This window comes from Magnolia sinica, chromosome 4 (genome assembly GCF_029962835.1).
Source record: "Magnolia sinica isolate HGM2019 chromosome 4, MsV1, whole genome shotgun sequence".
NCBI lineage: Eukaryota > Viridiplantae > Streptophyta > Magnoliopsida > Magnoliales > Magnoliaceae > Magnolia > Magnolia sinica.
In genome coordinates this window covers 78483063-78493624 of record NC_080576.1, presented here as the reverse complement: position 1 = coordinate 78493624, position 10562 = coordinate 78483063, and the positions used below count along the sequence as shown (strand labels likewise).

General features: G+C 36.5%; 1 non-coding gene across 1 annotated transcript; it reads left to right on the top strand.

Annotated features, from left to right (window-relative positions):
• Positions 1 to 9758: 9758 nt before the first annotated feature.
• LOC131244716 (small nucleolar RNA R71) lies at positions 9759 to 9865 on the top strand. Its single transcript, XR_009170493.1, has one exon. It is a non-coding gene; the product is annotated as a small nucleolar RNA R71 (small nucleolar RNA).
• The last annotated feature ends 697 nt before the right edge of the window (positions 9866 to 10562 follow it).

The window sequence follows — 10562 nt, the reverse complement described above, 5'->3', positions numbered from 1 at the left end:
CTGTTCAGCGATTAATGCTTTGGTGGTCATCTCTACATTGCATCAAGTATATCTACTTAGTTATGATTTAAGGTATTGACACTAATTATCAATATTTCTATGTGTTATTTAAATTTTCAAGTTATAAAAGTAGTCAAGCATCTTAACGAAATCTAAAAGTTCACATACTTGTATGGGCCATGTAGATCAATCAAGTTCTCTTTTTAAGATGAATTTGATGCTTTTATAAGAATATATTTGTATAACGTACAATATTTCATTACAGGTTGCATACATCATTTGGTGGAGGAGAATTAACTTCCACTCAGGTTATGCATAACCTTTATTTATAAGGGGCATTCTAGCACTAAGTTTTCTATTTTCTATTGAAAAATGGGGCTTAAATTTAATTACATCAACCCTAATTATATCACACATATAAACATTATCATTAGATTTTTTTTAAATTAAGTGCTTAGATATAAAGAGAGTTCTTTCATCACCAGTAATCATGTCCATTAGCGATGAATCCGATCATTACCATTAATGATCATTGTTGATGATGGATCCTTTTATCAACATTGATCATCATGATTGATGATCGTTTCGATCATTGATAGACTCTTGATCTATAGTGAATAAAATGATATAAAAGAAACTACATTCATATGCATATATATGTACATGTAATAATTAAGAAACACGTGAAATATACATTTTGCTTGTCTAACTCTAAAAATGTGTAGTTCACCTTAAATGATTACATTCATGATACTAATATATCAAAAAAATTTATTTATTTATATATTATTTATTTTAATACATACATCGATCTTTATCATTTTAAGAGATCTAAACCGTTAATCATTAAAACAGACTGCACTATAGGTTAGATCTTGCTTAAAAAACCCCAAGTCACTTCTTATTACTTAGTTTAAATCAACCCACAAGTGGCTGATTAAAAAACCCTTAATAGGATATACTTAATTTTTAAAAAAAGTGAATTGGGCTTTTGATATGTCCCATTTGAATTTGTATATTAATATAGGGTCCATATGAACTTTCCAACTACTCATGGATTACCTATTATGGTTCTTTATTTTTTATACAAAAGTTATATTTAGATAGTTTCATAAAAACACTACTACATGAATAAATGGTCCAAGTCCAAATATGAGCCCACCTGTTTGAGGCTTTAGACAACAATTATTTGCATAAAATTATTATATATAGATTTAACTTAATGGGATTTCAAGCCTTCAATAATTATGAAATAATTGGTGGTAATTTATCTATAGTAGTAAATGCATACCCTAATCCTTATTATTCAAAACACAGGGCCTAAAAATATCACTAAAAAATGAATCTTAATTACTGATTATTTAACTTTTGGTCATCCATATCATACCCATCAATTTGATAAGCTAATTTTCTAAGCCATTAAAAAAAAGGATATCTCACAATCATGACAGTGCAGATTGATGCATATTCCAGCTACATATTCATTAGAGGAACATGATAAACCCACACTGTCATTTTATTCCCTTAAATATGTGGTGCCTATTAAAAAAGGCTTCTTTTTGTTCGATCCTCAATATGTCCCTTATCATTAATTTCTATCTCAAATCAATATATGGTACGCCATTATATTTGAGCTTTATCAAATCTCCAATGTCTGATATAGGCGACTTTTAAAAGAGGTTTTCTTTTAAAGAGGCTTCCTTTTAAAAAAGGCTTCCTGTTAAAGAGGTTACCCATTAAAGAGGCTACCCATTAAAAGAGGCTACCCATCAAAAAGGCTACCCATTAAATATGAGCTTTATCAAATCTCTAATGTCTGATTTTACTAATCCTTAGGATTAACCCTTTTCTATAGGAAGTAAATTCAGATTTCGTATATTTGATATTACGATTATTATTATTATCATTATTTAATTCCTATACCTCAAGAAGAAAATAAATAATAATAATAATAATAATAAACAAAAATAATCGATGTGTAATTAAAATAAAATATATAATTTAATAAAAAAAGGCCACTGACCTTTCGTGATGAAAATAATAAATAAGAGATCCGCCATTGAGTTTGCTCTGATACCATTGAAAGTCTATGCAGAAGAGTGAGCCCTTAAGATCTAATGGTCTACACAATATAGAACCTCCACAAAGCTGAAGATGAACGGTCCAGATCTAGCAGTCCGCCTAACCACTACTTGAGAAGATGGGTCTAATCACCCCTCTGATTCTACGGTATAGATGGCCTCGGATTACAATCTATGGCTTAGATCGTCCCAAGGACAAGCTAAACAGACAAAGTTAAATATACCACTTCTCTTTTTACTCTCACTATTCCTTAGTATCTTTTCACGGCAGAGCCTCATCCTATTTAAAGGAAAAGATGAGGAGTTTGGATGAGACCAGAAATTATCCGGTCTTATCCCTATCTTCTCATCTAAATCCTCATTCAAACTTGAATTTGAAATTCATCTTCTAACGGAAGAGGCCTTACCTCATGGGACCCACCCACTAGTGATTGCCTACGAGTGGGCCCCACTGGCCTATGTCCAACACACAGCCTCCGGCACAGAAATATATTTTTGCTGTACCTGGGGTCACAAAAAATCCACTTCCAAAGAGGTGGCTACAAATAAGGAGCTGTGGACACGGATCGATCCCTACCTCGTCCTCTCTAGCTAGGAAACACATAGGGTTCGAGGGGCCACCATGATGTGTGGGTTTTATCCATACTGTCCAACCATTTTTCCATATCATTTTAGGGCATAAGCTCAAAAATATGGCATATTCAATGCTCAAGTAGACCTCACATAGAAGCAGTGGGGATACTAACACCCACCATTGAAACCTTCTTATGGTCCACTATGATGGTTAATTTCCATCCATCCTCACTACCCCAAAACAGCAAAAAAAGGATGGTCCAAAACCATCTCAAATGACCAAAAAGGACGGTCATGGACCGTCGCATGGGCCGTCATATTTTAACGTGTCGTATTACTTAAAAGGACGGTTGAAAACTATCATTCTTATTGACGAAAAAAGGACGGCCATGGACCGTCTCTTATAAGTCTTCAAAGGACGGTCTTGGACCGTCGTTAAAAAGGACTGCTATAGACCGTCTCTTATGAGCCTTCAAAGGACGGCCATGGGCCATCCTTTAAAAGGACCGTCTTGGACCGTCCTTAAAAAGGACTACAATAGACTATCTCATATTAGACTTCAAAGGATGGCCATGGGCCGTCCTTAAAAAGGACGGTCATGGACCGCCCTTAAAAAGGACTGTTATGGACCGTCTCTCATGAGCCTTCAAAGGACGGCCATAGACCGTCCTTTAAAAGGACGGTCATGGCCTGTCCTTAAAAAGGACTGCTACGAACCGTCTCTTATGACCCTTCAAAGGACATTTTCAAATTTGAGACGGTCCTACACCTGTTATAATATATTTCATCGTATTCTTCCTGATATACACCTGTTATATAATATATTTCATCATATTCACATTCACATCCATTTAAACCCAAACTACGTAAATCCATCCAAACATAAACTACATTCATCCAAACATAAACTACATCCATCCAAACACAAACAATCTTATCCACATTACATTCATCCACGTATAAATACATATAAGTTTAACATCATAAACAAAAAAAATGAAAAAATCAGCAACAATTTTCTTTTTGTGTCATTCATCTAATAAAAAAATATTCAACCAACAAAACATTATAATTCAGAATCATGAAGAATTGTAGAAACTTCTTCCAAAAAAGTGGGCACTTTTTTAAAAATAAAGCTGATCATTAAAATAAAACTAATGCAAGCAAATAATGCAAAAAAGTGTTTCAATTCAAGTTAATAGAAACAACAACAAAAATTAAAGCTTTGTAAAAATGGGCATGTATTAAAAGGGATACATTCTTATTTGTTGCCATGTGATTGGGCTACAATTCAAGTTAATAGAAACAACAACAAAAATTAAAGCTTTGTAAAAAGGAGCATGTGTTAAAAGGGATACATTCTTGTTTGTTGTCATGTGATTGGGCTACATTATTACAGCAATTGGGTTTGGGTTCGGGATCGGGTTTAGGTTTAGGTTTTCAAGTTTAGGTTTAAGTTTAAGTTAGGGAGTTGAGATTAGGATTAGGTGTAGGTCTAGGTTTAGGAATTTGAGAATACATTTAGGTTTTAGGTTTAGGTTTAGGTTTAGGTTTAGGTTTTAGGTTTTAGGTTTAGTTTTAGGTTTTAGGTTTAGGTTTAGGTTAAGGTTAGGTTATAGGTTATAAGTTTAGGTTATAGGTTATAGGTTAAGGTTTAGGTTATAGGTTTTGGTTTAGGTTTAGGTTATGGTTATAGGTTTAGGTTAAGGTTTAGGTTTAGGTTATAGGTTATAGGTTACAATATATAGGTCATAGCTTCAGGGAATTGAGAATAGGTTAAGGTTTAGGTTTAGGAAATCGGGTTCAGGTTCGAGAATGGGTTTAGGTTTGGGTTCTCAAGTTTAGGTTTAAGTTTAGGTTAAGGAGTTGAGATTAGGATTATGTGTAGGTTTAGGTTTAAGGATTTGAGAATACATTTCGGTTTTAGGTTTAGGTTTAGGTTTTAGGCTTAGGTTTAGGTTATAGGTTTAGGTTATAAGTGCAGGTTGTAGCTTTAAGTTTAGGTTAGGTTATAGGTTAAGGTTTAGGGAATTGAGAATAGGTTAGGGTTTAGGTTTAGGAAATCGGTTTCGGGTTCGGGATCGGGTTTAGGTTTGGGTTTTCAAGTTTAGGTTTAGGTTTAGGTTAGGGAGTTGAGATTAGGATTAGGTGTAGGTTTAGGTTTAGGGATTTGAGAATACATTTAGGTTTTAGGTTTAGGTTTAGGTTATAGGTTATAGGCTTAGGTTTAGGTTTAGGTTAAGGTTTAGGTTTAGGTTATAAGCTATAGGTTAGGGAATTGAGAATAGGTTAATGTTTAGGTTTAGGAAATCGGGTTCGGGTTTGGGATTTGGTTTAGGTTTGGATTTTCAAGTTTAGGTTTAGGTTTAGGTTAGGGAGTTGAGATTAGGATTAAGTGTAGGTTTAGGTTTAGGGATTTGAGAATACATTTAGATTTTAAGTTTAGGTTTAGGTTATAGGTTTTAGGTTTAGGTTTAGGGATTTGAGAATACATTTAGATTTTAAGTTTAGGTTTAGGTTATAGGTTTTAGGTTTAGGTTTAGGTTTAGGTTTAGGGAATTGAGAATAGGTTAATGTTTAGGTTTAGGAAATCGGGTTCGAATTCGGGATTAGGTTTAGGTTTGGGTTTTCAAGTTTAGGTTTAGGTTTAGGTTAGGGAGTTGAGATTAGGATTAGGTGTAGGTTTAGGCTTAGGGATTTGAGAATACATTTAGGTTTTAGGTTTAGGTTTAGGTTTTAGGTTATAGGTTAAGGTTTAGGTTTTAGGTTTAGGTTAAGGTTAGGTTATAGGTTATAAGTTTAAGTTATAGGTTATAGGTCTTAGGTTTTGGTTTAGATTAAGGTTATAGGTTTAGGTTTAGGTTATAAGCTATAGGTTTAGGGAATTGAGAATAGGTTAAGGTTTAGGTTTAGGAAATCGGGTTCGAGTTTGGGATCGGGTTTAGGTTTGGGTTTTCAATTAGGTTTAGGTTAGGGAGTTGAGATTAGGATTAGGTGTAGGTTTAGGTTTAAGGATTTGAGAATACATTTTGGTTTTAGGTTTAGGTTTTAGGTTTAGGTTAAGGTTAGGTTATATGTTTAGGTTATAGGTTATAGGTTAAGGTTTTAGGTCATAGGTTTTTGGTTTAGGTTAAAGGTTATATAGGTTTAGGTTAAGGTTTAGGTTTAGGTTAGGTTAGGTTAAGGTTTAGGGTATTAAGTTTAGGTTATAGGTTAAGGTTTAGGTTATAGGTTTTGGTATTTGAGAATAGGTTTAGGTTATAAGTATAGGTTTAGGTTATGGTGTAGGTTAATGTTTAGGGAATTGAGTTTAGGTTGTAAGTTTAAGTTATAGGTTAAAGTTTAGGTTATAGTTATAGGTTTTGGGATTTGAGAATCAGTTGAGGTTATAAGTGTAGGTTGAGGTTTACGGATTTGAGAATACATTTATGTTTTAGGTTTAGGTTTAGGTTTAGGTTATAAGTGTAAGTTATAGGTTTAGGTTTAGGTTAGGTTATAGGTTAAGGTTTAGGGAATTGAGTTTTGGTTATAGGTTATAGGTTTCGGTTATAGGTTATAGGTTTAGTTTTAGGTTATAGGTTTACGTTAGGTTTGGGAATTCAGGTTCAGGTTTGGGTTCAGGTTATACGTTTGGCTTAAGGTGTAGGTTTAAGTTAAGTGAATTAAGTTTAGATTTAGGTTTAGGTTTAGGTCAAGGGTTTAGGGATTCGGATTCGGGTTCAGGATCGGGTTTAGGTTTAGGCTAGGGAGTTAAGATTAGGATTAGGTGTAAGTTTAGGTTTAGGGATTTGAGATTAGGATTAGATGTAGGTTTAGGTTAGGTTATAGGTTTTTGGTTAAGGTTTAGGTTATAGTTATAGGTTAAGGTTAAGTTTAGGTTTAGGGATTTGAGATTAGGATTAGATGTAGGTTTAGGTTAGGTTATAGGTTTTTGGTTAAGGTTTAGGTTATAGTTATAGGTTTTGGGATTTGAGAATAGGTTTAAGTTATAAGTATAGGTTTAGGTTAGGTTATAGGTTAAGGTTTAGGGAATTGAGTTTAGGTTATAGGTTTAGGTTATAGGTTTTGGGATTTGAGAATAGGTTTAGGTTATAAGTATAGGTTTAGGTTAGGTTGAAGGTTAAAGTTTAGGGAATTGAGTTTAGGTTATAGGTTTGGGTTATATGTTATAGATTTAGGTTAAGGTTTAGGTTGTAGTTATAGGTTTTGGGATTTGAGAATAGGTTTAGGTTATAGGTTAAGGGTGTGGTCCTTGCAAATACAGATATAAACATGGCCTGTTCCAATTGGCTAAGCCCTTCCAATGCTGTCCATAGGAAATGAACAACTCATCATGGTCATAACAGTGGTTCCCACCTTCCAGGGACCCCCACTCAACATCCGAATAACTCTGACGTCTATCCGGGTCTGCTTCATCAATTTCGAGTAAATACATAAACACGGTCTGTCCAAATGGCCAGGCCACTCAAATGTTGTCCATAGGAAATGGAAACCTTCATCATGGTCATAACAGCGGTTCCCACCTTCCATGGACTCCCGCTCATCCAGATAGCTCCGACACACATTCGGGTTTGCTCCATTAATTTCGAGCAAATATATAAACACGGCCTGTCCAAATGGCTAGGCCCCACCAATGTTGTCCATAGGAAATGGACAGCTTCATCATGGTCATATTGCATATCAGACCCCAGTAATTACCAGATTTTACGTATATGATAATGCTTAATGGAGTATTTTAATTGTATTTTTGTTACAGGATGAAGTCAGGAGCGTTAATTGAAAATTGATGTTAAAGGCATGGATTTCATGATCCAAAGTCTCCAGAGCACGGGATGGACTCCAGAGAACCAATAATGAAGATTTTACATGCCTGAGATCTGAGGAAAGCAAGCCAAAGGGGCCCGAAAAGGGTCCAGAATGCAAGATCACATGGTTCCCGCTATCCGATCAGTTCGAAACTTCATACATGGGATGAGGGCCGTAAATTAACCGTACATATTAAATTTCAGCCATTGAAGAGCTCGGGAAGTGGTCCAACGGATAGATCAGCCTATTAATCTCCAATTTGGGGCCCACCTGATATTTGGAACTGCCTCAACCTTGGTATTGACGGCTAAATTACCATGATAAAGAGGATGGATGGTGTAGATTTCTCGTAAACATCACGGTGGGCCCTGTGTATGAGGAGCGTGCACACTGCACGTTTCCAAATCTCCAATATAGGAGTAGAGTCGAGCAATGCATTGACTTCATGGATGGGACTATCAATGTCAAAATCCATGCCCGATTGTGCTAAGCAGGTCTCAAGAGGATCTTCAAAAGATGTACGGAAGGAGTCCTGCACAAGGCTCTCGATCATGTCCACTTCAAATATGTCATCCAAATCTGAGGATTGTTGTTCTGCATTAAAAACATTGAGTTTAATATTCATGTTACCAAAGGACAATTTCATAACTCCATTCCTGCAATTGATAATAGCATTAGATGTGGCCAAAAATGGACGACCCAAAATGACTGGGATCTGACTATGAAGATTCTGGACAGGCTGAGTATCTATAACTATGAAATCCACTGGAAAATAAAATTTATCAACCTGGATTAACACATCTTCAATAACACCCCGGGGCACCTTGACAGATCTATCGGCTAGTTGTAATGTTACCTTAGTCGGTTTCAACTCACCAAGTCCTAGTTGCTCATAAACCGAATATGGTAACAAATTGACACTCGCCCCTAAATCAAGTAATGCCTTCCGATCTTATGATCTCCTATGCCACAAGAAATGGTGGGAGCTCCTGGATCCCTAAATTTAGGAGGGGTGTTATGTTGAATCATGGAGCTGAGCTGCTCTGCAAGGAAGACTTTCTTATGAACATTCTGCTTACGCTTTTGAGTGCATAAATCTTTAAGAAACTTAGCGTAAGTAGGGACTTGCTTGATAGCGTCAAGCAACGGGATGTTGACTTGCACTTTTTGAAACACATCCAAGATTTCATCAAAGTTATGTCTTTTCTTTATTGGTGACATACGTTGAGGAAAGGGTGCTTTGGGCACATAAGGTGGCACATTAGTGGCTCTTGGAGAGTCGAGAGCTTTTGGACTTTGGATGCATTGGTATGGCTCTCTGCTTCATCTTGATCTTCTGTTTTAGAATTTGATTCATCCCCAGGCATCTCTATTCTGTTATCAATCTGCTTGCCTGACCTAAGGGTAGTGATCGATTTGGCCTGTTCATGATATTGCCCTTGGTTGGAATTAGAGCCAATCTCATACTGTCCCTTTGGATTAGCCTCAGGTTGGCTAGGGAACTTGCCCTTCTCTCTCTCACTCAATGTGGCAGCTAGTTGACCCATTTGTACTTCCAGCTTGGCAATGGATTGTGCATTTGCATGTAAGCTTTGCTGGTTGGCCAGTAAGGTTTGTTGGGTGTCTTTTTGGAATTGGAGAGAACTCTGCATGAAAAGATGGAGTGTATCCTCAAGAGATGGTTTCCTTAATTGTGTAGGCAGTTGTTGATATTGTGGAAACTGTTGAGGTTGTTGACTGCCAACTTGGAGGTGCGGTTGCATGGGAGGATTTCCAGATGGTCCTCCTTGTTGTGGTCCTTTTGCCCAAGAGAAATTTGGATGTCTAGCCCACCCTGGGTTGTATGTGTTCGAGTAAGGATCATTCCCAGATTTTTGAAAAGTGTTCATAGCATGAACTTGTTCAGAGAGAAGTTCTGGGAATGTTGCACCAGATGGACAAGACTGCATAGGATGGGCAGGACTAGAACATGTGGCATATGCCTCGACTTGAGCTGTTTGTGGTGGTCCACTATTTAATACCAGAGCATCAACTTTCTTTGTCAGGTTATCAAGCTTGGCGCTCAGCTCTGGCATGACTCCTATCTCATATATACCACCTCTCTTTTGTGGTTGGGGACTTCTGTCACCTCTATTTGAATAATCCCATTGTTGGGAATTTTCGCACAAGGTTTCAAAGAAGTTCCACGCTTCGACATCACTTTTGGTCATGAATGACCCTCCACTGGTGGCATCAACCATGCGACGGTTTTGTGGTGTCAGACCGTCATAGAAGTATTGAACTTGTTGCCACTTCTCAAAACCATGGTGAGGACATTTAAGAAGCAAGTCCTTCCATCTTTCCCAACATTCATGAAAGTGCTCGCCCTCTTTTTGTGTGAAGTTAGTAATTTCTCTACGGAGGGCATTGGTTTTGTGAACGGGGAAGAACTTGTTTAAGAACTTCTTAGACAGTTGGTCCCATGTAGTGATAGATCCAACTTCTAGAGAATTCAACCATGCTTTCGCTTTATCCTTCAAAGAAAAAGGAAACAGGCGTAGGCGGATCGAATCGTCTGAGAAGTTTTGGAACTTAAAGGTGGAGCAAATGTTTAAGAATTCTTTCACATGATGATATGGGTCCTCCTTGTCCAATCCATAAAAGGATGGCAACAATTGTATGACTCCAGGTTTAAGTTCAAAGTGTGCTGCCGTAGTGGTTGGCAATACTATGCATGAAGGCGCATTAAATTGGACAGGAGCTGAATAATCTTTGAGAGCTTTAACTTCAGTCTCATTCGCCATTTCAACAGGAATATTTCTCAATCTTTCACGAATTGTTCTTTCAATCTCAGGATCAAACGGTGCTAGTTCTATGTTTAGAGATCTACGTCCTAGCATAAACTATGTTATTAATATAAGAAAGAAAACTAAACTAAGATGCAACCTAAGATGAATAAAACTAAAGGAAAAAATTATGAATTCCAAAAAAACAGAAGAAAGCTATGTAAACGAGAATTGGAAAGAAGAACCCGGAAAAGGAGATGATGAATGTCTGCAGATTTGAGAGCTCCTCCTTTTGAAGACAATGTTATTTAGCAGCTTCCTTCCTTAATTCCTGTAA